The sequence below is a fragment of the Entelurus aequoreus genome, linkage group LG03, assembly GCF_033978785.1.
Source record: "Entelurus aequoreus isolate RoL-2023_Sb linkage group LG03, RoL_Eaeq_v1.1, whole genome shotgun sequence".
NCBI classification, from domain to species: Eukaryota; Metazoa; Chordata; class Actinopteri; order Syngnathiformes; family Syngnathidae; genus Entelurus; species Entelurus aequoreus.
The window spans coordinates 35021050-35046164 of NC_084733.1; the positions used below are offsets into that span (position 1 = coordinate 35021050).

Genomic DNA, 25115 nt, shown 5'->3' on the forward strand with positions numbered 1-25115 from the left:
TTAATAGTGAACCTCAGTTGGTTCTAAATAAGTTGCCAGTAGTCTTTGACATGTATTTGAATGTGCCAGTCTTGTCTTTTGTTGAGCCCTACAAAGTGTTTATAATGTAAGTGATGTACGTATTACACAATCAAGCTGTTTGATTGCAACAAGCATCCTAGGTATTTGTGTCTTTGATTACCAAATTCAGAGGTGTTAATACATAAATAAATAATACATTTGCTCATGCTAATCAGTAGCACGTACATTGGAACCTTATCTTACTAACTTATTTTTTTCCTGAACAGGGTTTGTCAATAAAAACACATCATACATTTAAGCCAATTTCTCCATAGGAAACAATCTAAATAGGAATAATGGGTTCCATTTGGACAAAAGTCATTATTTTAGTAAATGTGTACACTTTGAACACAATATAAAGTGTTATATAGTACTGTAGACAGTTTTAATTTTGACAGCAGTTTTTAATTTAGTTTTAGTCATAGCCTTTTGACGAAAATGCATCTTAGTTTTAGTCATATTTTAGTCATCTAAATTGATTTCGTTTTAAGTCTGGTTTTAGTCGACTCAATTCCTCAACACTTTAGTCGACTAAAATGACAGTAAATTGATATATCAATAAGTGTATTTCAGACTAACCTTACTGTGTGTTATAATTTTAGCTGACATTAAGCATTGTTTTTCAAATGTTGAATAATATATGACTAAGATTGTCAAAGGAGAAACAAACTACCGTATTACTATAAGTCGCAGTTTTTTTCATAGTTTGGCCGGGGGTGCGACTTATACTCAGGAGTGACTTATGTGTGAAATTATTAACACATTACCGTAAAATATAAAATAATATTATTTATGTCATTCACGTAAGAGATTAGACGTATAAGATTTCATCGGATTTAGCGATTAGGAGTGGCAGATTGTTTGGTAAACGTATAGCATGTTCTATATGGTATATATACAGTATATATATATATATATATATATATATATATATATATATATATATATATATATATATATATATATATATATATATATATATATATATATATATATATATGACATATATATATATATATATATATATATATATATATATATATATATATATATATATATATATATATATATATATATATATATATATATATATATATATATATATATATATATGACAAATTTGCCTTTTTGAGTTGTCAAGTGCACTATACAGGTGTCTTGCTCATTAAAGTTGCAAACAAGCTCGCCCATGGTGTACAACAAAAATTGTGGTAGAGTAAGCGGTCTTGTTCCTCCGCTGCCGTCTTTAATAGTAACAGTAATTCAGTACAGTATGAGTAATTTCAAAATATTAGCTTTGGCCTACTTTCTGCTGGTTAGCCTGTCCACATGTCTTCTCTTTCTTCCAGGTGTAGAAGACATATTGTATTTAGGTGTGTAACAAATCAGTACAGTCGGGATGCAACAATAAGAGAATTTCATATCACAGTGTGGAGGGGGGCGTGGCACACAGGTATTGTGACCAAAATTATCACCGTTATCATTATTCTTGAGGTATTGTTGAATATGCTCAGAACGTACTTAAACACAATGAATTATTTTGACCAGGTTCGGACATCTGCTCAGGATACCACCTGAACGCCTCCCTAGGGAGGTGTTTAGGGCACGTCAGACCGGCAGGAGGCCAAGGGGAAGACCCAGGACACGTTGGGAAGACTATGTCTCCTGGCTGGCCTGGGAACGCCTTGGGATCCCGCAGGAAGAGCTGGATGAAGTGGCTGGGGAGAGGGAAGTCTGGGCTTCTCTGCTTAGGCTGCTGCCCCCGCGACTCGGATAAGCGGAAGAAAATGGATGGATGGATGGATATATTTTTTAACATAACTAAAATAAATACACAATGTTAGAAAAGCCAGAATTTTGTATCTCTTATGCTTCACTGATAGTGTTTCAGTCTTTGTATTTCATCTATTTTAATAGCTAGGCTTTTATTAGTTTAAACATTGGTTTGTAACTTTAAGATGTTTTTAAATGAAAAGTGCTTTGTAAATTAAATGTATTATTATTATTTGTTATTTTGGGCGACCCTTTAGTTGTCCTACTCTGTTCAGCAGTCTTTGAACGCACCGCAAAAACACTTTCATCTCTTTTCCTCTGAGGACAAAATGTATCATCATAGTTCTTTGCTCAGAGAGCACAGCTTTTAGGTTCAATGTGCACATTTGATTAGCTTAGTTGCTCAGAAAAAACATTTTTTTAAATGTTTTTAAAAGTTTGGATTGGGTATTTTTTTCTTAGTGGAGAAAGACGTAAATGTTTTCATGTTAGCATTTAAGCTCGCGAGCTGGCACCAGTCAGTCGGTGAGTATGTCAGAGTGCAGTTATCAATCCCGGTTTTTCTATCATTAAATCAAATCAACTTTATTTATGAAGCACATTTAAAATTTACCACAAGGGTAGCCAAAGTGCTGTACAATAGGCAGATTAAAAGATAACACAAGAGAAACGAGCAAACACAACACAACACAAACAGAGCACGATAAAAAAATAAAAAATACAAATAAATAATTTAAAAGGTTAATACTTTTCGTCTGGAGTTTTGCTACGGTCATAATTGATATTGTTTATTGTTACATCCCTACAATATAGTCTTATTTTCCCAGTAAAAACTCCAAACAACCTGCCTTACAAAAACAGTAATTGAAAAACAGTAATGATTGAACTCCTCTGTGCTCTTCCACATGCTACTGTGATTGGATAGATTCCTATCCAACAAAAATTAGATAAGATTAGATTCCTAACGTGTCCGACCCACCTAAAGACAAAATTAAATATGATTGGATTTCATCTCTTTCAACATTTTAATCTTGTTTTTATTCGTTGACAAATTGTCAATTAATTGCTTCATTGTTTTTGACAAGGTGCATTTGTTGTGATTTGTCATCGTCCTATTTTAGTCATGGAAAAATAGGTCGTTGACAATAACTAAGACAAATATTTGTATTCAACAAAATGAACACTAACTCTATATCAAACTGACAAAACAAGGGGGTGATGGACCAACTTTCCATTTAAAGGTCTACTGAAACCCACTACTACCGACCACGCAGTCTGATAGTTTATATATCAATGATGAAATCTTAACATTGCAACACATGCCAATACAGCCATGTTAACTTATAAAGTGCAATTTTAAATTTCCCGCTAAACTTCCGGTTGGAAACGTCTATGTATGATGACGCATGCGCGTGACGTCACGACGACAACGGAAGTATTCGTACCCAATGTGTCACCATACAAACTGCTCTGTTTTCATCGAACAATTCCACAGTATTCTGGACATCTGTGTTGGTGAATCTTTTGCAATTTGTTTAATGGACAATGGAGACTGCAAATAAGAAAGTTGTAGGTGCGATCGGTGTATTAGCGGCAGACTACAGCAACACAATCAGGAGGTTGTGTTGTGTTTGAGTTGGATAGAAGACGCACTACCGTGAGTACAGCTTTGGCTTCCAAACATTTGATCGTTTGCCCGTACGTGCGTGTCGCTATGTGCATGTCACGTACGTAACTTTGGGGAAATATATGTTTCTTGCCGACTCTGATGGCGGCCGGGGTGTCGTCGAAAGCTACAACGCCCGCCGCCACTCCGTAGTTAGCTTCAATTGTTAAGCTTCGCCAAGCTGGAAATTATTAACCGTGTATTTACATGTTCATGGTTTAATAGTATTGTTGATCTTCTGTCTATCCTTCTAGTCAGGGTTTTTTTTAATTTTGTTTCTATCTGCATTTGAGCCTGATGCTATCACGTTAGCTCCGTAGCTAAGTTAGCTTCAATTGTTAAGCTTCGCCAAGCTGGAAATTATTAACCGTGTATTTACATGTTCGTGGTTTAATAGTATTGTTGATCTTCTGTCTATCCTTCCAGTCAGGGTTTTTTTTTTATTTTGTTTCTATCTGCATTTGAGCCCGATGCTATCACGTTAGCTCCGTAGCTAAAGTGTGTCAATGATGTATTGTCGTGGAGATAAAAGTCACTGTGAATTTCCATTTCGCGTTCTCGACTCTCATTTTGAAGAGGATATAGCATCCGAGGTGGTTTAAAATACAAATCTGTGATCCACAATAGAAAAAGGAGAGCGTGTGGAATCCAATGAGACCTTGTACCTAAGTTACGGTCAGAGCGAAAAAAGATACACCCTGCACTGCCTCTCTAGTCATCCTCGCTCAAATTAATGGGGTAATCGTCGCTTTCTCGGTCCGAATCTCTCTCGCTCCATTGTAAACAACGGGGAATTGTGAGGAATCCTTCATCCTGTGACGTCACGCTTCTTCCGGTATAGGCAAGGCTTTTTTTTATCAGCGACCAAAAGTTGCGAACTTTATCGTCGTTGCTCTATACTAAATCCTTTCAGCAAAAATATGGCAATATCGCAAAATGATCAAGTATGACACATAGAATGGATCTGCTATCCCCGTTTAAATAAAAACATCTCATTTCAGTAGGCCTTTAATAACAAATCCAAAACAACAACTAGCTGATCTGTCTTCCTCCTATGTAGCCGCCTTGCCGACACGCACACACAGTCACTAGCACTATGGTGCACTCACAGTTTGAAGTCACAAAATTCCTCAACATTAACAGGCAAGTCGCCACAATGATTACGAATTTAAAAAAATCCACTTTACCTTGTCGGTTAATCTTCTCAACAAGAAGATTAACCGATAACCGGGCACAAAATGGCTGCGCTGCGAGGCACACAATGGGTGAGTGAAACGTTTGTACTCTTAAGACAAGGTGTGTACCCCAAAACACAGTATTATTTGGTCTGTATTACATAAAACAAAAGGTTTATTACAACAAGGGGTTCGTAAATCGAGGTTTGACTGTATATGGCATATCAAATATAAATTTGCATCAAGCTGGCTACTTTTGAGTGCTTTCTATCAGGAATGTTTGCTTTGTTGGCATGGAAAACTGCAACATTACAGAGAAGCAGTCTGCTACTGTATGAATGCGGATGTTGGCCCGCCAAGTTCTTGGGTCTTTAACCAGATGTGATGTCACGTTCAATCCAGGTATCGAGTATTGGTACCCATCCCTATTACTGAAGTTGTAAATGTTTATTTTCACCACAGTGTTGTGCATGTTCACAGTTATTCAGTTTTGGATGGAAGATCTCTATGGAGAGAATGAAAATTAGAAAACATGCAATTATTAAATCACTGTCACAGTTGGAAACATGGCTGAGACCCTGCCAATAGTTTCTAACGAGCCTCATTGTTCCAAAATACTGTGCAAGAGATGCAAATGTGGTTAAAAAGTACTCATTCCGTGGAGAATTGGGAGCTATATGTGCTTTGTGTTTTTGTTTGGAGCCAAGGGGAATAAGGCTAGTTTTGCCTCCCAGATTTGCCACCTTGTTTTTGCCACACTCACACTGCAATCGTGCACAACTTCACAAAAGCTATGTAGGTCACCTTTCATCATCTGCGTACGGATGAGCTCAGACTTAAATACCCCAAAAGTGTGTGACGTGAGTTAGAGTGCAGACACACAAATATTCAACTACAACTGGTGGGTGCAACTAATGACAGAGTATAGAGTTGTATTGTCCTTCTGTATAAAAGGTTCTAATTAAGCCGTTGCCAATGACATGGTAAAACATATTGTTCATTTGCATAAAGAGAAATAACATCATTTGGGCCCGGTGAAGGCGTTCCAGCAAAGTTAATTACAGTATGTATCAATCCATTTTCTGCGGGCCATGTATGGTTGCCAAATTTAGCCAAAGGGAACAAGTTATACATACAGACTGAAAAGTAACTCCCTAGAATACAAACGTACTTAAATGGTAAATGGGTTATACTTGTATAGCGCTTTTCTACCTTCAAGGTACTCAACGCGCTTCTGACACTATTTCCACATTCACCCATTCACACACACATGGCGGGAGCTGCCATGCAAGGCCCTAACCACGACCCATCAGGAGCAAGGGTGAAGTGTCTTGATCAAGGACACAACGGACGTGACTAGGTTGGTAGAAGCTTGGGATTGAACCAGGAACCCTCAGGTTGCTGGCACGGTCATTCTCCCAACCGCACCACGCCGTCCCTTTAGTCCCTTTTTTCTGAATTTAGGGGTTGGTTAAGGACCAGGTCTACTGTACCAAACCAAAAAGTGTTGCAAGAACCTGATGGGCGAATACGATCAATTATGGGTTACATTTCTCAAGAGTTCCAGGGACTGTCAGTTAACGCGATTCCTGGGTGACTTGAGAAGCTGGTAGCAAACTCTGATGCCCGTATCAAATTTATATTGATAAAACATCAGTGGAAACCTTACTTCAATGTCTTTGTTTTAAGTCCTGAGAAATAAGACGTTCTACAGACATTCTTTCTACTGATGCCGACCCACATCTGGAGTTGTGTTGTCATGAATGCCATCAGACAACTGTAAAATGTCCCATTAGGTGTTTAGATAACTTCCTCACACCTCTTTTTGTTTTGTTTTAGTATAATCACTGCAGAAACCACTAGTGTGCAATAACACTTTGAAGCTCCATTACAGTGATACCTCGGGTTCCATCGGTCCGGGATCTATTATGATTCTGTTTCAGGCAAAGAATAGTTTTAGTCATTTGTTCTTGGATACAACAAGAGTACCTGCACTTTGATGCAAAAGGTAAGTTAAAAAAAACAATTGAAATAAAGAATAAAGTTGTGGCAAAATATGGAGGTGGCATTTGTCATTCCTTCATTCAGTGACTTGCTATGTCCACTCTCACTGGGATGTTTGTATCTTTCAGCACTTGTGTTTTCCTAGAACTGGTTCATTCTGAATAATTCTTACTCCTCAGGGAAAGCGATGTTGTCGGTCTTATGCTGTTTCCATTTGTTGGGAGCCAAGTTGAGAGCCATTTAGTATCAAGTTCAAATCTGACCAACTTCTGAGCTTGGTGCCACAACCTTATACTATACAGGTGAGAGCCATGATTTATACCCTACCATTAACATTTAATAACCCAAAGGCAATAGAGCAGCAGCTAAAGTTTCTTATTATTCTTCATTTTATGGCGTGTTGGAAACAACAATACTAGTAGCTCAAGCTTGCTAGTAGATATAGTAGCTGGCTACTCACTAGTTACTGAAAGAGCAGGCGACGTGTCATGACGCAATGACCCTGTGTTACCTCTTACAATAGCAATGTTGCCATAGCTTGGTAATATGTAGGTCACAGCATTTAATGGAGCATTGTTGACATTTTTAATTTTTTTTCTAGGCTGACTGGACGACTCTCAATTAACCCTGTAACACCCGTCGTAAAATTACAACGTTGCCTTTAGCCATCCTAAAAAACAATCTGTCATATTTTTTATCTTATTTTTTTACCACATTTACATGGTCATTGAGTCTTATCATTCAGCTCTAAATGCTATTTGATGGTACATTTGTTTATAAGTCCCGCCTTATGGCCATGAACTCACACAACCTTTCAGATTTTCCTTTGAACAACATTATTGGCCCTAGTGTGTGAATGTGATGTGTGAATGTGAGTGTGAATGTTGTCTGTCTATCTGTGTTGGCCCTGCGATGAGGTGGCGACTTGTCCAGGGTGTACCCCGCCTTCTGCCCGATTGTAGCTGAGATAGGCTCCAGCGCCCCCGCGACCCCGAAGGGAATAAGCGGTAGAAAATGGATGGATGGATGGATGCTTTGTTTCATTGGAATAGATTCATGGAATTCAAGTACATAATGTCTTTTATATATTTTTTGCTTGTCATTACAATGTCAAGAGCATGCACATATGTAGTTATTGCGGAATATATTAATCACATTTCATTTAGAGCTTGTTGCATGTATGTTTCAACTTGCAATTCTACAACACTGGGTGAGTGTGGTAGTCAAAATGGCTGGCTTGTTGCAGTGGGCACAAACAGGTGCACTGCACTACACCACTGCCTGATACAGATTTTCTTTAAACATGGACCGTATACATTCTACCATTGTGTTGTGTTGTGGTCAAATTAGACCACAACAAGCTGGAACGACTTACCTCTGAGTGTTAGACAGGCCTCCTCTCTTCCTGTTTTTAAAGGCCTACTGAAATGATTTTTTTTTATTTAAACGGGAATAGCAGATCCATTCTATGTGTCATACTTGATCATTTCACGATATTGCCCTATTTTTGCTGAAAGGATTTAGTAGAGAAAATCGACGATAAAGTTCGCAACTTTTGCTCGCTGATAAAAAAAAAGCCTTACCTGTACCGGAAGTAGCGTGACGTCACAGGAGCTAGTATTCCTCACAATTCCCCATTGTTTACAATGGAGCGAGAGAGATTCGGACCGAGAAAGTGATGATTACCCCATTAATTTGAGCGAGGATGAAAGATTCGTAGATGAGGAACGTTACAGTGAATGACTTGAGAGACAGTGATGGACGTATCTTTTTTCGCTCTGACCGTAACTTAGGTACAAGCTGGCTCATTGGATTCCACACTCTCCTTTTTTTATTGTGGATCACGGATTTTTATTTTAAACCACCTCGGATACTATATCCTCTTGAAAATGAGAGTCGAGAACGCGAAATGGACATTCAGTGCCTTTTATCTCCAGGACAATACATCGGCGAAATGCTTTAGCTACGAGCTAACATGATAACATCGAGCTTTAACTGCATATAGAAACAAAAAAATAAACCCCTGACTGGAAGGATAGATAGAAAATCAACAATACTATTAAACCGTGGACATGTAAATACACGGTTAATGCTTTCCAGGCTGGCGAAGGTTAACAATGCTGTGCTAACGACGCCATTGAAGCTAACTTAGCAACTTAGCAACGGGACCTCACAGAGCTATGCTAAAAACATTAACTCTCCACCTACGCCAGCCAGCCCTCATCTACTCATCAACACCCGTGCTCACCTGCGTTCCAGTGATCGGCAGAAGGACGAAGGACTTCACCCGATGCGTTTGGCGGCCCGGAGACGTAGGAAGTCAAGGTGAGGTCGGCGGCTAGCGCGGCTAGCGCAGCTAGCGCTCCAACAAAGTCCTGCTGGTTGTGTTGCTGTAGTCCGCTGTTAATACACCGATCCCACCTACAACTGTCTTCTTTGCAGCCTTCATTGTTCATTAAACAAATTGCAAAAGATGTCCAGAATACTGTGGAATTATGAAATGAAAACAGAGCTTTTTGTATAGGATTCTACGGGTACCATAACTTCCGTTACTCTGACTTCGTCACGCGCATACGTCATCATACCGCAACGTTTCAGCCGGATATTTCCCGGGAAGTTTTAAATGTCACTTTATAAGTTAACCCGGCCGTATTGGCATGTGTTGCAATGTTAAGATTTCATCATTGATATATAAACTATCAGACTGCGTGGTCGGTAGTAGTGGGTTTCAGTAGGCCTTTAAAGGCCTACTGAAATGATTTTTTTTAATTTAAACGGGAATAGCAGATCCATTCTATGTGTCATACTTGATCATTTCGCGATATTGCCATATTTTTGCTGAAAGGATTTAGTAGAGAAAATCGACGATAAAGTTCGCAACTTTTGCTCGCTGATAAAAAAAGCCTTGCCTGTACCGGAACTAGCGTGACGTCACAGGAGCTAGTATTCCTCACAATTCCCCATTGTTTACAATGGAGCCAGAGAGATTCGGACCGAGAAAGTGACGATTACCCCATTAATTTGAGCGAGGATGAAAGATTCGTAGATGAGGAACGTTACAGTGAAGGACTTGAGAGGCAGTGATGGACGTATCTTTTTTCGCTCTGACCGTAACTTAGGTACAAGCTGGCTCATTGGATTCCACACTCTCTCCTTTTTCTATTGTAGATCACAGATTTGTATTTTAAACCACCTCAGATACTATATCCTCTTGAAAATGAGAGTCGAGCACGCGAAATGGACATTTAAAGTGACTTTTATCTCCAAGACAATACATCGGTGACACACTTAGCTACTGAGCTAACGTGCTAGCATCGTTCTCAAATGAAGATAGAAACAAAATAAATAAACCCCTGACTGGAAGGATAGTCAGAAGAGCAAAAATACTATTAAACCATGTACATGTAACTACACGGTTAAAAATTCTCAGCCTGGTAAGGCTTAACAATGCTGTTGCTAACGACGCTAAGGCTAATTTAGCAACTTAGCAACCGGAACTCACAGAACTATGTACTCTCTCCTTTTTCTATTGTGTATCACGGATTTGTATTTTAAACCACCTCGGATACTATATCCTCTTGAAAATGAGAGTCGAGCACGCGAAATGGACATTTAAAGTGACTTTTATCTCCAAGACAATACATCGGTGACACACTTAGCTACTGAGCTAACGTGCTAGCATCGTTCTCAAATGAAGATAGAAACAAAATAAATAAACCCCTGACTGGAAGGATAGACAGAAGAGCAAAAATACTATTAAGCCATGTACATGTAACTACACGGTTAAAAATTCTCAGCCTGGTAAGGCTTAACAATGCTGTTGCTAACGACGCTAAGGCTAATTTAGCAACTTAGCAACCGGAACTCACAGAACTATGATAAAACATTAGCGCTCCACCTACGCCAGCCAGCCCTCATCTTCCCAGCCGTGCTCACCTGCGTTCCAGCGATCAATGGCGCGACGAAGGACTTCATCCGTGGGTTTGGCGGCAAGCATCAACTAGGCGTCTTCTATCAGGGTAAGTAGTCCTTGTTGTGTTGCTGTAAGTGTTGTACTTAGCCGCTAAGACACCGATCGATCCCACCTACAACGTTCTTCTTTGCAGCCTCCATTGTTCATTAAACAAATTGCAAAAGATTCACCAACACAGATGTCCAGAATACTGTGGAATTTTGTCGAAGAAAACAGAGCTTTGTGTATTGTGTCCAATAGGGCCCAAACACTTCCGTGCATTTTATGACGTCACGCGCATAAATCATATCCAAAGGAGATTTTCAACCGGAAGTGTGGCGGGAATTTTAAAAGTGCACTTTATAAGTTAACCCGGCCGTATTGGCATGTGTTTCAATGTTAAGATTTCATCATTGATATATAAACTATCAGACTGCGTGGTCGGTAGTAGTGGGTTTCAGTGGGCCTTTAAATCATTCTTAAAAACATACTTTTATTCCATGGCTTTTAACACTGAGTGATCTCCATCCTGCTATGGCGTCCCACAATGCACCTGCTGTGAACCTGTTTTTTATTTTTTGTGCTCTGTTTGTGTTGTGTTGTGCTTGCTCGTGTCTCTTGTGTTATCTTTTAACCTGCCCATTGTACAGCACTTTGGCTACCCCTGTGGTAAATTTTAAATGTGCTTTAAAAATAAAGTTGATTTGGTTTGATTTGATTTGATTTAAAGTTTTATTTCTAAAACAATTTAAATTTGATCAGACTGAGAGAAAAAAAAAAATCCCCTGACTTTGTACACAAAGAGGATATCAACAGACAATTCCGTTCTGGGAAAGGTGAAATGTTCCTGCATGTGGGTTGTGCGTGTAAGTGCTGGTAGCATGTTTTCCTTTTACTATGATGATTACAGAGCATAACAAGTAGTATTTTTATGTCAAGGCAGTATTGTGTGACTATATTGCTGGGGATTGGGATGCATAGTCATTTAGCATGATAAATAGAGAGCATACACTAAGCCATTTACATGTAAGGCATTTAGCAGACAGTTTAGTACAAACCGACATACGGTAAGTCTTATTATTGTTATATACCTTTGTTGGGCTAAGTAAGCAATCAACCCTGCAAATGAACCCTTAGTTGTTCTGAATAGATGTTTATTGATGAGTACAAATACAGAAATTATCCTACCGATTTTGCCATATCACAACAGTTCTATAAAAACGTACATAAACATTTGTTTTAAATGATTTATTTTCTGCATCTAAGGCAGGGGTCGGCAACCCAAAATGTTGAAAGAGCCATATTGGACCGAAAATATTAAAAAAACAATCTGTCTGGAGCCGCAAAAAATTAAAAGTATTTTATAGGTGTTATAATGGAATGCCCTCCCGGTAAAAGTTAGAGATGCTACCTCAGTAGAAGCATTTAAGTCTCATCTTAAAACTCATTTGTATACTCTAGCCTTTAAATAGACTCCCTTTTTAGACCAGTTGATCTGCCGTTTCTTTTCTTTTCTTTTCTACTCTGCTCCCAACCCGGGGTGGACCGCTAGCCTGTCCATCGGATGGGGACATCTCTACGCTGCTGACCCGTCTCCGCTCGGGATGGTTCCTGCTGGCCCCACTATGGACTGGACTTTCGCTGATGTGTTGGACTTTCACAATATTATGTCAGACCCACTCGACATTTATTGCTTTCGGTCCCCCCTAAGGGGGTGGGGGGGGGAGGGGGTTACCCACATATGCGGTCCTCTCCAAGGTTTCTCATAGTCATTCACATTATTGACGTCCCACTGGGGTGAGTTTTCCTTGCCCGTATGTGGGCTCTGTACCGAGGATGTCGTTGTGGCTTGTACAGCCCTTTGAGACACTTGTGATTTAGGGCTATATAAATAAACATTGATTGATTGATTGATTGATTGATAATGAAGACAACACATGATGTACTGTAAGTGTCTATGTTAGTTATATTAGCCTACTATCAAAATGACTTTAAAAGTCTTATATAAGTGTTATAATAAAGACAAAACATGATGTAAGCGTCTATATTAGCTATATGAGCCAACTATCAAAATGACTATGTGTCGCAGGCTGACGCAAACTTTTGTTGACAGAAATGTTATGGATACTGTGGTCAGTGGTGTAGGTGCTCCACAGGGGACCATCCTGTCTCATTTCCTGTTCACCCTGTACACCTCTGACTTCCAGTATAGTTCCAGGTGCTTCCACCTGCAGAAATACTCTGACGACTCTGCTGTGGTCGGGTGTATCAGAGAGGGACAGGAATTGGAGTACAGGACACTGATCGCTGACTTTGTGGAGTGGTCTCAGGCGAACCATCTGGTCCTTAATGTGGACAAGACCAAGGAGCCGGTCATCGACTTCAAGAAGAGAATGACCCCGGTGGAGTCCATCAAGATCCATGGCCGGGAGGTGGCAGTAGTGGGGCAATACAAGTACCTGGGAATCCACTTGAACAGCAGACTGGACTGGAAGGACAACTGCAAAGCTGTTTACAAGAAGGGCATGAGCAGACTCTTTTTCCTGAGGAAGCTTAGGTCCTTTAATGTGTGCAGCAAGCTGTTGGAGATATTTTATCAGTCGGTTGTGGCCAGTGCTCTGTACTTTGCAGTGGTTTGTTGGGGGGAGCAGCACCAGCAAAAGGGACTCAAAACGGATTGACAAACTGATCCGGAAAGCCGGCCAATATATTGGCACGCAGTTGGAGGCGTTTGTGTCAGTGAGGGACAGGAGGACACTGGACAATCTGCTGGCCATCATGGACAATCCTGCCCACCCACTCCACCAGACAATTGAGGGACAGCGGAGTTCATACTCCAACAGGGTCCTACAGCTTCGTTCCCACAGTGTTCGATTCAAGAACTCCTTCATTTCGCACTCCATCCAGCTGTATAATCACTCGACATACAGCAATAGATGATATATGTCTATTACCCGACACCTTCTATGCTAGCTACTTCTTTGTTTTTAATGTCTATTTTCTATTTTCTGCTGTATTTACTCTCTATTTTATGCTGCAGCTGTCACATATACTGTAATATTGTACATGGTAATTGTTATATATTGTATATATGATATAGACATAATATAATATAATATATCAGTATATATAATATACTGTACATATATTCTGTAAATATTATGTATATATGTTATATTTTGTATCACTATATTTAGTCTATTATACCTGCATTGTCCTTTCCATCCTTACACTTTCCATCATTGTAACTGAGCTACTGTGTGGAACAATTTCCCTTGTGGATCATTAAAGTTTGTCTAAGTCTAAGTCTAAAATAAAATGTAATATTTATTCTACACATTTTTACAACATTGGAAATCATTAGTAAAATGGAGGCTTCTCAGAGGCTGAAATAATTCCTGGAAATTACTGTTTTAGAATGGCCAAAGGTATATATGTGTGTGTCCAAGTTAAAGGAAATGGCAGGCTGTCTTCTTCTAATGGATTTATTACAATATTTGCAAGCTGGGTAACGTTTACTGTGGTCTGGAACAACATGGCACACAAACAACTATCAGAAATGCAGCCAATACTACATACATATGATATGTCATGAGACATGCAAATATAAATTTAATTAAAAAGACTTAAAATAAATTAAATAAGCTCAAATATACCTACACACGAGGCATACTGATGCAATATGTACATATAGCTAGCCTAAATAGCATGTTAGCATTGATTAGCTTGCAGTAATGCTCAGGGTGGAGGACAGAGTAAAACAACTTGCACTGAGCCTAGTCTATAAAATCCACTACACCTCCCTGATACCGAAGTACATGTCAAACTACTTCCTTAACGTAAATGACCGCCATAACCACAACATCAGGGGGAGCTCCACTAACCACGTTAAACCCAGATTCCGATCTAACAAAGGTCTTAACTCATTCTCTTTCTATGCCACATCAATGTGGAATGCGCTCCCAACAAGTATAAAAAAAGGGCATCTCTATCTTCCTTCAAAACCGCAATAAAAGTTCACCTCCAGGCAGCTACAACCCTAAACTAACACCCTCCCCGGATTGTTAATAATCAAATGTAAACAATCAAATGCAGATACTTTTTCTTATGCCTTCTGATGTCTCTCTCTCTCTCTCTCTCTCTTTCTCTTTCTCTCTCTCTTTCTCTCTCTCTCTCTCTCTCTCTCTCTCTCTCTCTCTCTCTCTCTCTCTCTCTCTCTCTCTCTCTCTCTCTCTCTCTCTCTCTCTCTCTCTCTCTCTCTCTATGTCCACTACTTGCTGTCCATATCCTACCAAGTCAGACCTACACTGTTCCAATATCCATTTCTCTGTTCTCAATTGTTGGTGACTGATGATAACAACCAAACCTAACCCACCCCCCCCCCACCCCCTTCACACCCCGGATTGTAAATAATGTAAATAATTCAATGTGATTATCTTGTGTGATGACTGTATTATGATGATAGTATATATCTGATAGTATATATCTGTATCATGAATCATTTTAAGTGGACCCCGACTTAAACAAGTTGAAAAACTTATTCGGGTGTTACCATTTAGTGGTCAATTGTACGGAATATGTACTTCACTTCCAACCTACTAACAAAAGTCTCAATCAATCAATCAAAACCAAATATGCCTGATTAGCAGTCCACACAAGGTAATAACATTAACAAAGCTCACCTTAGTGCATTCACGCACAGCATTAAAAGTTTGTTGGACAAAATGAGACTAAAAAGGAGTGGCATAAAACACGTCTTAGAAAGTCGGAGAAAGTTGTACATGTAAACAAACTACCGTAAGTTCAAAGACCGCCAAAATTAGCAGGACAAAACGGCGCTCGCCAAATAGTCTCTAATCACTGAAGCATGTTTAATATAAACAGTGTGATTTCTAACAATTAGGGAGATTTGTGTAATATTTGTCCTTCTACAGAGACCATATCAAAACAAAAAATATATATTTTTCCCTCATCTTTTTCAATTTTTCATACATTTTTGAAAAAGCTCCAGAGAGCCACAAGGCGGGCGCTAAAGACTAGAGCCGCGGGTTGCTGACCTGCTGACAGTGAATGGGGTCATCTCACAGTTGAAATAAAAGGTCTTAAATTCCCTTTGGAAAGATTAAAATGCGTTGATAAGACCCATGAAATACAACTAAAAAAAAGAGTTCCGTAATTGGTCAGTAGTAGCAGTAGTGGTAGGCGTTGATCCGTTTTTCTCTGCTTATTGCTGAATTTGCCAAATCCTAATTACTCAGACTCTGCTGTGACTGGAAGAATCAAAGACAATAAAAGTACAAGCAGCAGGGATGTACTTGGCACATATAAAACCACAGTGTCACAAAATCATCCAAACAAATATCAAACTTCTGTTCGAAAAAAAAAGTACAAAAACAATGAAACATAACGCTTACATTTAATGTGCAAATTTGCTCTCATGGTACCTTCCTATCTTGCCTACTAATTATTATCCTATTCTCTATGTATGTAAATTAGAGAAACACTAATATTATATGTAATACAGATGAGCAAAAATAGTTGCAAAATGCTAAATACAATTTTTTCATTCTTTTGTTTTCTCAAACATCGTCAGTGTCCCGAAACATGAAAGTGATGTGTTCAGAAAGCAACATTATAGAGGAAAAGGTCAGGAAATTATTGAAGCTGGGAACACGCAAACTTTTTTTAAAACTGTGCTCATATCTCAAAGGGCCAGAGTAATGACATTGCACACCTTTCACACAAGCAAAAGTACATATTAAAAAAAACAACTTTTCATCTTCTTTTCTTTGTTTAGCTCTCCACTTGGAGTGTCTGTCTAAGCTCCCTGCTCATTTTCGCTGACTGTCAGCCCCTTCATACAGTAAGTACAGCATATGGACACAAAAATTAGGTCACACCTCTTGATTGATTAATTCATCCGTCAGGAATTGGACCAGACTCTTATGTTCTTTCCTTAAATCCATACTCATCATGTTCGCAAGCCAGTTTGGGCACAACTCCATGATTTGTAAGACAAGTTTGTCATCTGAGGATCAGGTGCCCAAAGCAAGGCCAGTAAATTTAGAGGAGTCGTGTACACATTCATGAATTCGACAACATATTTACATACAAATAGGGCTTGGTCTACTAAAGGTTTTTTGTGTATTAAAAGACGTGTAAACTTAGTAACGCACGCAAAGCTGATCTATAAGCTCGTGCACATATGATTGCGTCTCTTAGATGAGCAAAATAGCGAGTGCAATCAATTTAGAGTGTTTGTTTTCATGTATATACAGAATATATTCTGATTATCAGAACGCCCACAATACTGGGAGGAGGAGATGAAAATATAATCATTTAGCACTCATAATGTTATTTATCAAGACTGAAACTGTTCTGCGGCCGCTTTTTGCGTCTATATTTAGCACGTTTGAAATTTGCCTATATTTATGCACAATAGGTGGGAGAAAATAGGCGATGGAGCTGCAAAAACAGAGTGCAGAGTGAATCCTTTGTCCTGCATGTGTGTGTGTGAACACATTTGGATGGTCAGAAATAAACATATTAGTTATAGTTTATTAAGTAATATAATTGTACAATTCCATAGCTGCTAAATGACTTAAAGGGCTAATTCAAACAAATTATATTGATTATTCTTGTGTTTGCTGGCATTTTTTACTTTTAAGGGCATTTTCAGATTGTACGTGAATAATATATCTTATATATATATATATATATACATATATATATATATATATACACATATATATATATACATATATATATATATATATATATATATATATATATATATATATATATATATATATATATATATATATATATATATATATATATATATATATATATATATATATATATATATATATATATATATATATATAAAAGAAACATCTTACAACATGCATTTTTGCATGTATTCCTGAATCATTCCAGACACACATTTACAACACCGGATGCTCCCAAATCCCATGTTCGCCGTGCCAAAAATAGGGTAGGTGTCTAGATCACACTTTTATATCGACCAGAAAAGGTGGTTCATATGACATGTTAGTCTGCCGCATATTCCACAACATAATGCATTTGATGAAATGTGTGTCTCCTTGGACACAGCAAATAGTACACACAAAAACCTTTTGTAATTTAAATAGGGTGGTCTGCACCACTTTTACACGCCCACTAATATTACACACCTAGTTTCCGCACATTATTTAGCGCGTGGTATATCGATCTTATGAGATTAGCCCCATAATAGTTTTGCGGCAACTGCACTACATGCACATACTACAAACCCCAAAACCAGGGAAGTTGGCACGTTGTGTAAATCGTAAATAAAAAAAACAGAATACAATGATTTGAAAATCCTTTTCAACTTATATTCAATTGACTAGACTGCAAAGACAAGATACCTAATGTTCAAACTGGAAAACGTTATTTTTTGCAAATGTTAGCTCATTTGGAATTTGATGCCTGCAACATATTACAAAAAAGTTGGCACAAGTGGCAAAAAAGACTGAGAAAGTTGAGGAATGCTCATCAAACACTTATTTGGAACATCCCACAGGTGAACTGGCTAATTGGGAACAGGTGGGTGCTCAGTCATTCACAAACAAGGATGGGGTGAGGGTCACCACTTTATGAACAAATGCATCAGCAAATTGTTGAACAGTTTAAGAACAACATTTCTCAATCAGCTATTGCAAAGAATTTAGGGATTTCACAATATACGGTCCGTAATATCATCAAAAGGTTCAGAGAATCTGGAGAAATCACTGCACATAAGCGATGATATTACGGACCTACGATCCCTCAGGCGGTACTGCATCAAAAAGCGACGTCAGTGTGTAAAGGATATCACCACATGGGCTCAGGAACACTTCAGAAAATCACTGTCAGTAACTACTCTTGGTCGCTACATCTGTAAGTGCAAGTTAAAACTCTCCTATGCAAAGCGAAAACTATTTATCAACAACACCCCGAAACACTGCCGGCTTCGCTTGGCTGATGCAAAGTGGAAAAGTGTTCTGTGGTCTGACGAGTCCACATTTCAATTTTTTTTTGGAAACTGTGGACGTTGGGTCCTCCGAACCAAAGAGGAAAAGAACCATCCGAATTGTTATGGGCACAAAGTTTAAAAGCCAGCATCATTGATGGTATGGGGGTGTATTAGTGCCCAAGACATGGGTAACTTACACATCTGTGAAAGCACCATTAATGCTGAACGGTTCACACAAGTTTTGGAGCAACATATGTTGCCATCCAAGCAACGTAATCATGGACGGCCGTGCTTATTTCAGCAAGACAATGCCAAGCCACAGCGTATCTTCATAGTAAAAGAGTGCGAGTACTAGACTGGCCTGCCTGTAGTCCAGACCTGTCTCCCATTGAAAATGTGTTGCGCAATATGAAACCTAAAATACCACAATGGAGACCCCGGACTGTTGAACAACTTAAGCTGTACATCAAGCAAGAATGGGAAATGCTTCCACCTGAAAAGCTTAAAAAATTGGCCTCCTCAGTTCCCAAACGTTTACTGAGTGTTGTTAAAAGGAAAGGCCATGTAACACAGTGGTAAAAATTACCCTGTGCCAACTTTTTTGCAATGTGTTGCTGCCATTCAATTCTAATTGTAAGTTGCTCAGTTCAAACATTAAGTATCTTGTATTTGCAGTGTATTCAATTGAACGTAAGTTGAAAAGGATTTGCAAATCATTGTATTCTGTTTTTATTTACGAATTACACAATGTGCCAACTTCATTGGTTTTGGGTTTTGTATGTCAGTGGTTCTCAAACATGTTTTCACCAAGTACCACCTCAGAAAACACTTGGCTCTCCAGGTACTACCATAATGACCAACAATAAAAATCAGTAGCGTAGTAGGCCCACGTTTTCATTAAAAACAAGGCGAAGGTTTTATTTAACAAGTATATTAAATTTTTTGGGCCACTCAAACACAATATTTAAGTACGGTCTTTGGCGTACTAGTAGATGAAGCCTGTGTACTACTAGTGGTACAAGTACCACAGTTTAAAAATCCCTGACCCATGGCTTTTGAAGATGATTTTAATCACATTTAACATTAGTGGCACTTCACAGAGCTGGTTATGGTTAGTCAAGGTACTTTCATTTATTATAGATGTCCACATTATACTGTTGCTATGGTACAAGAGTGCCATTGAAAACAGGTAGGTGGATATTCACAACAAAATAACATCTGTCTCACTCGTATTATACTTTATAATAATAATTTAGGACATCGTACCAGAAACAGAAAAAATCAATGCAAGGGACTGAAGCAAATCCTTGCTGTAAAACTGACTAATTGAAGTGGCTTTTTATTTTGCATGAATTCAAAGTGCTTTAGGTGAAAAGTCTGACTTTAAAATTAATTCCTCAAAGTATTTATCTTTACACGAATACCCTGTGGCCTTTTTTTGCTGCTGCAGCATAAGGGAAACGGCTGCTAATGTACATGTTAATATGAAAATCTTTTCAATTACTGTAGAAATGGCTCATTTGAATTCAAATTATTACCACTATTAATGGCAAGGAAACCCAACCGCGGACGAAGTGGTAGCAGTTTAAGCGCTCATTCTTCCCGAGGAAGTAAAGTAACCCCGCCAGATGGACGGTGGTGCACAAAGACGTAATTAATCACTTCCCTATAGGTCAGAAAAGGGGGAGGGGATGTGGAAGGAATGGATTCGCCATTTTTACTATTGAGTGTTAAAAATGTTCAAATAAGACACTGCATGCAAGGCTGTAATTCACTGAAAAGAGGCTGGGAAGTGTTTGAATCTTCCTGCACATCGATTTCTCATCATTTTTCCTCGTGAATGCGTTGACCCTGCCTGCCTTATTTTTGCTTTGTGATGCACGTCGTTTTTCAAAGCCATGTCGTTTCTTCCGATTGCACTGTTGATAGACCAAGTGGGTGTCTATGCGTTAGGCTCTCTTTCTGAACGTGTGCTTGTGCAAAAGTGAGATCGACATGAGAGAGAGAGAGCCAGAGGACACGCTTAATGGTCCCCTCGGGTGGGTTTATGACCTTTTAGTGATAAGAGGCTTGTCTTATTGCCCAGCAAATTTATGAGTGGAAAGGGGAAAAAAGTGCTTTCTAATGGTACCTACCTGGCTTCTGTGGTTTTTTATCCACCCACATCTCCGTAATACAGCCACCATATGCACTAGAGATGGCTTGTATGCTAATTAAAATAGGCCACAACTAATATGAACTACTTTGAACTCAGTCCACCTTAAGAGATAATTGGTATCATGACTATTATGCTTGAGTCTCAGGATAGGCATTCCACATTCCTGAGATACAGGAGTACCCAAAAATACTCGTGTCTCAAATCATTCCTTATTGAAATGAATTGAAATGAAATTAATTCGTTTTGGGCGCAACCCTCAAATACATCGCCATTTTAACACGTACCATGCATTCATGTGAGCTGCTCCTCCGTCAAATACACCATCAACAGCTTCTCTATACTTTTAGGATAGGATCAACTTTATTAATCACACAATGGGAAAGTGCCGATTTAACATACCGTAAAAACAAAAGTAAATCATGACAAGAAATAATGGAAAAACTAAAAAGAGTAATAATAATAGTAACAACCTCAGTACCACCAATCAGATGTTAATGATGTGTTAATTTATTTTTTTTTCATTTCACCAATAATTTAAATTCCTAATATGTCACGGCCCGGGCGCACCCCAGTGCGCATTCATCTGTGCGCTGCACTGAGAGCACCTGCATTCAATCGGCTCAATCAGCACTCTACACACCTGTCACTGATGAGCTTCCCTGGCTTCTTAAGCCAGTGCAAACCTGCGTTCCGGGCCAGAACGTAGCGACCTGTTCAGTACAGTAAGCCGTCATATCTCTACATGTAAAGCGACTTTGGGTACTTAGAAAAGTGCTATATAAATCCCAGGTATTATTATTATTATATCTAGCTCTATGCACTCTCTCTCTCTCTCTCTATCTGTTTCTCCCCCTCCATGTTCATGTGTCTCGTGTCCCCTTGTTGCCATCCAGCAGCATTCTTCTGTTCCCGCGTCATGAGCTGCGTGTCTCGTCTCCCCGTATTCCCTCTGGTTCCCTGGCTGCCTTTTGGATCTCGACCTCCCGCCTGGACACAGACATTTGACGCCTCGCTATTGCCCCCGACTTCCTGCCTGTCTCTGGACCTTCGAGCTTGCCTTGCCCTTCTTGGACTTCCGCACCTCGCTCAACACTCTGGGTAACACTCATCAGTTAATCTCTACACATAGTCGCACACTAAACATATTTTGGATTAGCTACACATGTCATTTTCTATTGTAATAATTAATAAATATAGAGCTAAAACGACTTCCCTGCTGTCTGTGTCGTCTTTTTCCCCTACACACGTAACAAAATATCCATTTAAAATATGTATACATATTGTTATGGCACAATTAGTATTTTAGCAATATCCTTTTCACACCACAAATAAAGTCTAAATGTTTGCGTAGTGGTTGTTTCCTTAACTGCCTGTACCTAGGTGTTGTCAAAGATAAGAGACTTTTATAGCCCTGCTAAAATTCCTGGGGTTGGTTTAGGTGTTTCTACTCTGTTCTTCTTGCACCCTAATCCCCATCTTCTGTAAATCTGTGACAAAGGGCGCTGTGATGTTGGCAGATGATTAATTTATATTGTAGTTGTCTTTTGGTCAGATTTATTCTTCAAATGGGTTTATTTTGTGATTGATGAGCCCATGTGGTGTTGTAACTGCCTTTTCTATGTTTAATCAAACCATTCATTTTTGCTAATATCACAATCAGGTAAAGTGTGTTTTGCTCATCTTCCTCTCCCTCCCAGGATGGGATATATGACTATATATTAAAATGTGAGAAAATAACATGTAATCATCATCTTTTTTTTAGCGCACCCCATAAAAATGATGATTGTTGATGGAGGTACTTTATTAGAGATCGTTTTTCATGTAGTTTCCCTTTTTTCAAAGGTGTGTCTGAGAAACATTTCTGAAGATGCCGTGCGCATCTGTACATTGTGCACAGACAATTCACACCATGATCATTTCTTTTTTTAGTTCAATGAATATCATCCGCTTCTTCTCAGCTCTGTCCTGCACACTCGCTTTCTTCCAACCCATTTGAATCATGTGATGGGTTTGAACTCTTAACTATTTAATACAAATGTTTGCTTCATGGAATGATATTGTTTCATCGAATGATTTTACCATAATATATACTGTTTATTATACCCCGCATTGTAAGTATTATTTGTCATTTGTCCCCCATGTCATTACAGAATAAGTGTCTGGAAGAAACTGGAATTAACACATGCAAACAAACACGCATGCAAAGTTAGAGCCCGGAGGCAAATGTGCTGCAAACAAACTGGTGCAATGGTAATCCTCACTGTAACTGACATTTAAATGTGTCCAGAAAGTGGACCTGTCTGAGGAAAAGAGAATGTATTGTCCCCGCAGGTAACAAGGTCACATGCATACCTGAGCGTGTAAAGCTTTACAGTAAGGGATGTCCTAATCAACATTTTTGGCGTTCGATCCCGATCCAATTTCGAGTCCTCATCCAATACTTTGACAATAGATTATACAAAAACGACCGAAACATTATTTTGTAATATTAGGAACAAAAAACTATATATCTAATCACTTTAGTATCGGTTTAAATACTTATATTGGAATAGATAGTAACGACTTCTGGATCGGTCACTCCATTGAACCATTGAAGCTTTAACGGTTAGTTTCTTGTGTCACCCTGGCCTGTGTGTGTGTATTAGGATTGTCCCGATACCAATATTTTGGTACTGGTACCGATACCAAAATGTATTTTGATACTTTTCAAACATTTTCTAAATAAAGGGGACCTAAAAAACTTGCATTATTGTCTTTATTTTAACAAAAAATGTTACGGTACATCAAACATATGTTTCTTATTGCAATTTAGTCCTTAAATAAAATAGTGAACATACAAGACAACTTGTCTTTTATTAGTAAGTAAGCAAACAAAGGCTCCTGATTTGTCTGCTGACGTATGCAGCAGTGGCGTGCCGTCACTAGAGGCAGGGGAGGCGGGGCCTCACCTGCCGTCATGAAAAGAAAAAAAATGTAAAAAGAAAAAAATAATAATTAAATTGTTATATGTATCCAGTGATTATACTAAAGTTATTTTCCATTTAACTTCACCAGTTTTAGATTAATTTTATTTTTATTTTCACATTTGCCGTTCAAATACTGAGAAGAGACGGTGCAGTGATCAGCAGCCAGATGAGGCACGTCACTGATTTGTGCCTCAACATGGATTGTGCACAATGACTCGGCTAACTGCTGAGCTGCTGTGCAGTGAGACTGTATTGCTATATGAATTATATCAGCTAACTAAACTATGGCATAGTTTAGTTAGCTGAGGTATATAATGTACAGTGTATTTTGTCAAAAATTGTATGTGTGTAACGTATTTCTTGTGCTGAGCATTCATAAATCTGCTGCAAAAGACATACTGGTTGAGGCTCGCAGTAATCCGGCCTCCTGGTGATAGAGGGAGGTAGTGATCCCAGAGATCATTCCTCGGCCGCAGAAGAAAAAAAAAAAAGAAAAAAAGTTTGCAAGCGATTGTTTATTTCCTCTAGCCTGGACTTTTATTAAAAACATGGAGGATTACATATGTAAAATAAAACAGTTTTCTAAACTGGACTTTCAATCGAAGTAGGAGGTAATAATTAAAGGTAGACCAACGGCGGAGCTAAAAGGTTTGCTTTTGACTTCGGGACAGAAGACCCGTTCTTTTCAAACGGCGTGGTACACACGCAAAGGCTGTCCAGCAAGAAAGGTAAGACCATAATAATGTTTTTTTTATTAAATGTGTTTTGTGTGCTACAGTTGTGTAAAGAATGCTGGTATGAGCTTTTAAACATAACCCGTTAACTGCTGCCAATCACATGGTGAATAAGATACTATTTAGGGTTCATATGTTTGTAAATCTGACTGTGATGATGCAGTGCCTCACCAGACATTAACCTCACCGCACGCCACTGGTATGCAGTAACATATTGTGTCATTTATCATTCTATTATTTTTGTCAAAATTATTAAGGACAAGTGGTAGAAAACAAATTATTAATCTACTTGTTAATTTACTGTTAATATCGGCTTACTTTCTCTTTTAACATGTTTTATCTACACTTCTGTTGTTGTTGTTTGGATGCTTTACATTAGATTTGGATGATGCCACAAATTTGGGTATCGATCCGATACCAAGCAGTTACAGGATCATACAATGGTCATAATTTAAGTCCTCATGTGTCCAGGGACGTATTTCCTGAGTATATAAACATAATATGCATTAAAAAAAAATAAAAAATTTGTGATGATAGTACGCTCCTGTACTTGGTATCAATACAGTGAATGTCAGGTGTAGATCCAACAATGGTGTTTGTTTACATTGTGATGCCGGTGAGCTACGGT

The 25115-nt window shown here is 38.7% G+C and overlaps 1 protein-coding gene across 1 annotated transcript in view; it reads right to left on the reverse strand.

Moving 5' to 3' along the window:
• LOC133645908 (ALK tyrosine kinase receptor-like) overlaps window positions 1-25115 on the reverse strand; it is a 607090-nt gene that overhangs the window by 361524 nt on the left and 220451 nt on the right. The window lies entirely within an intron of this gene.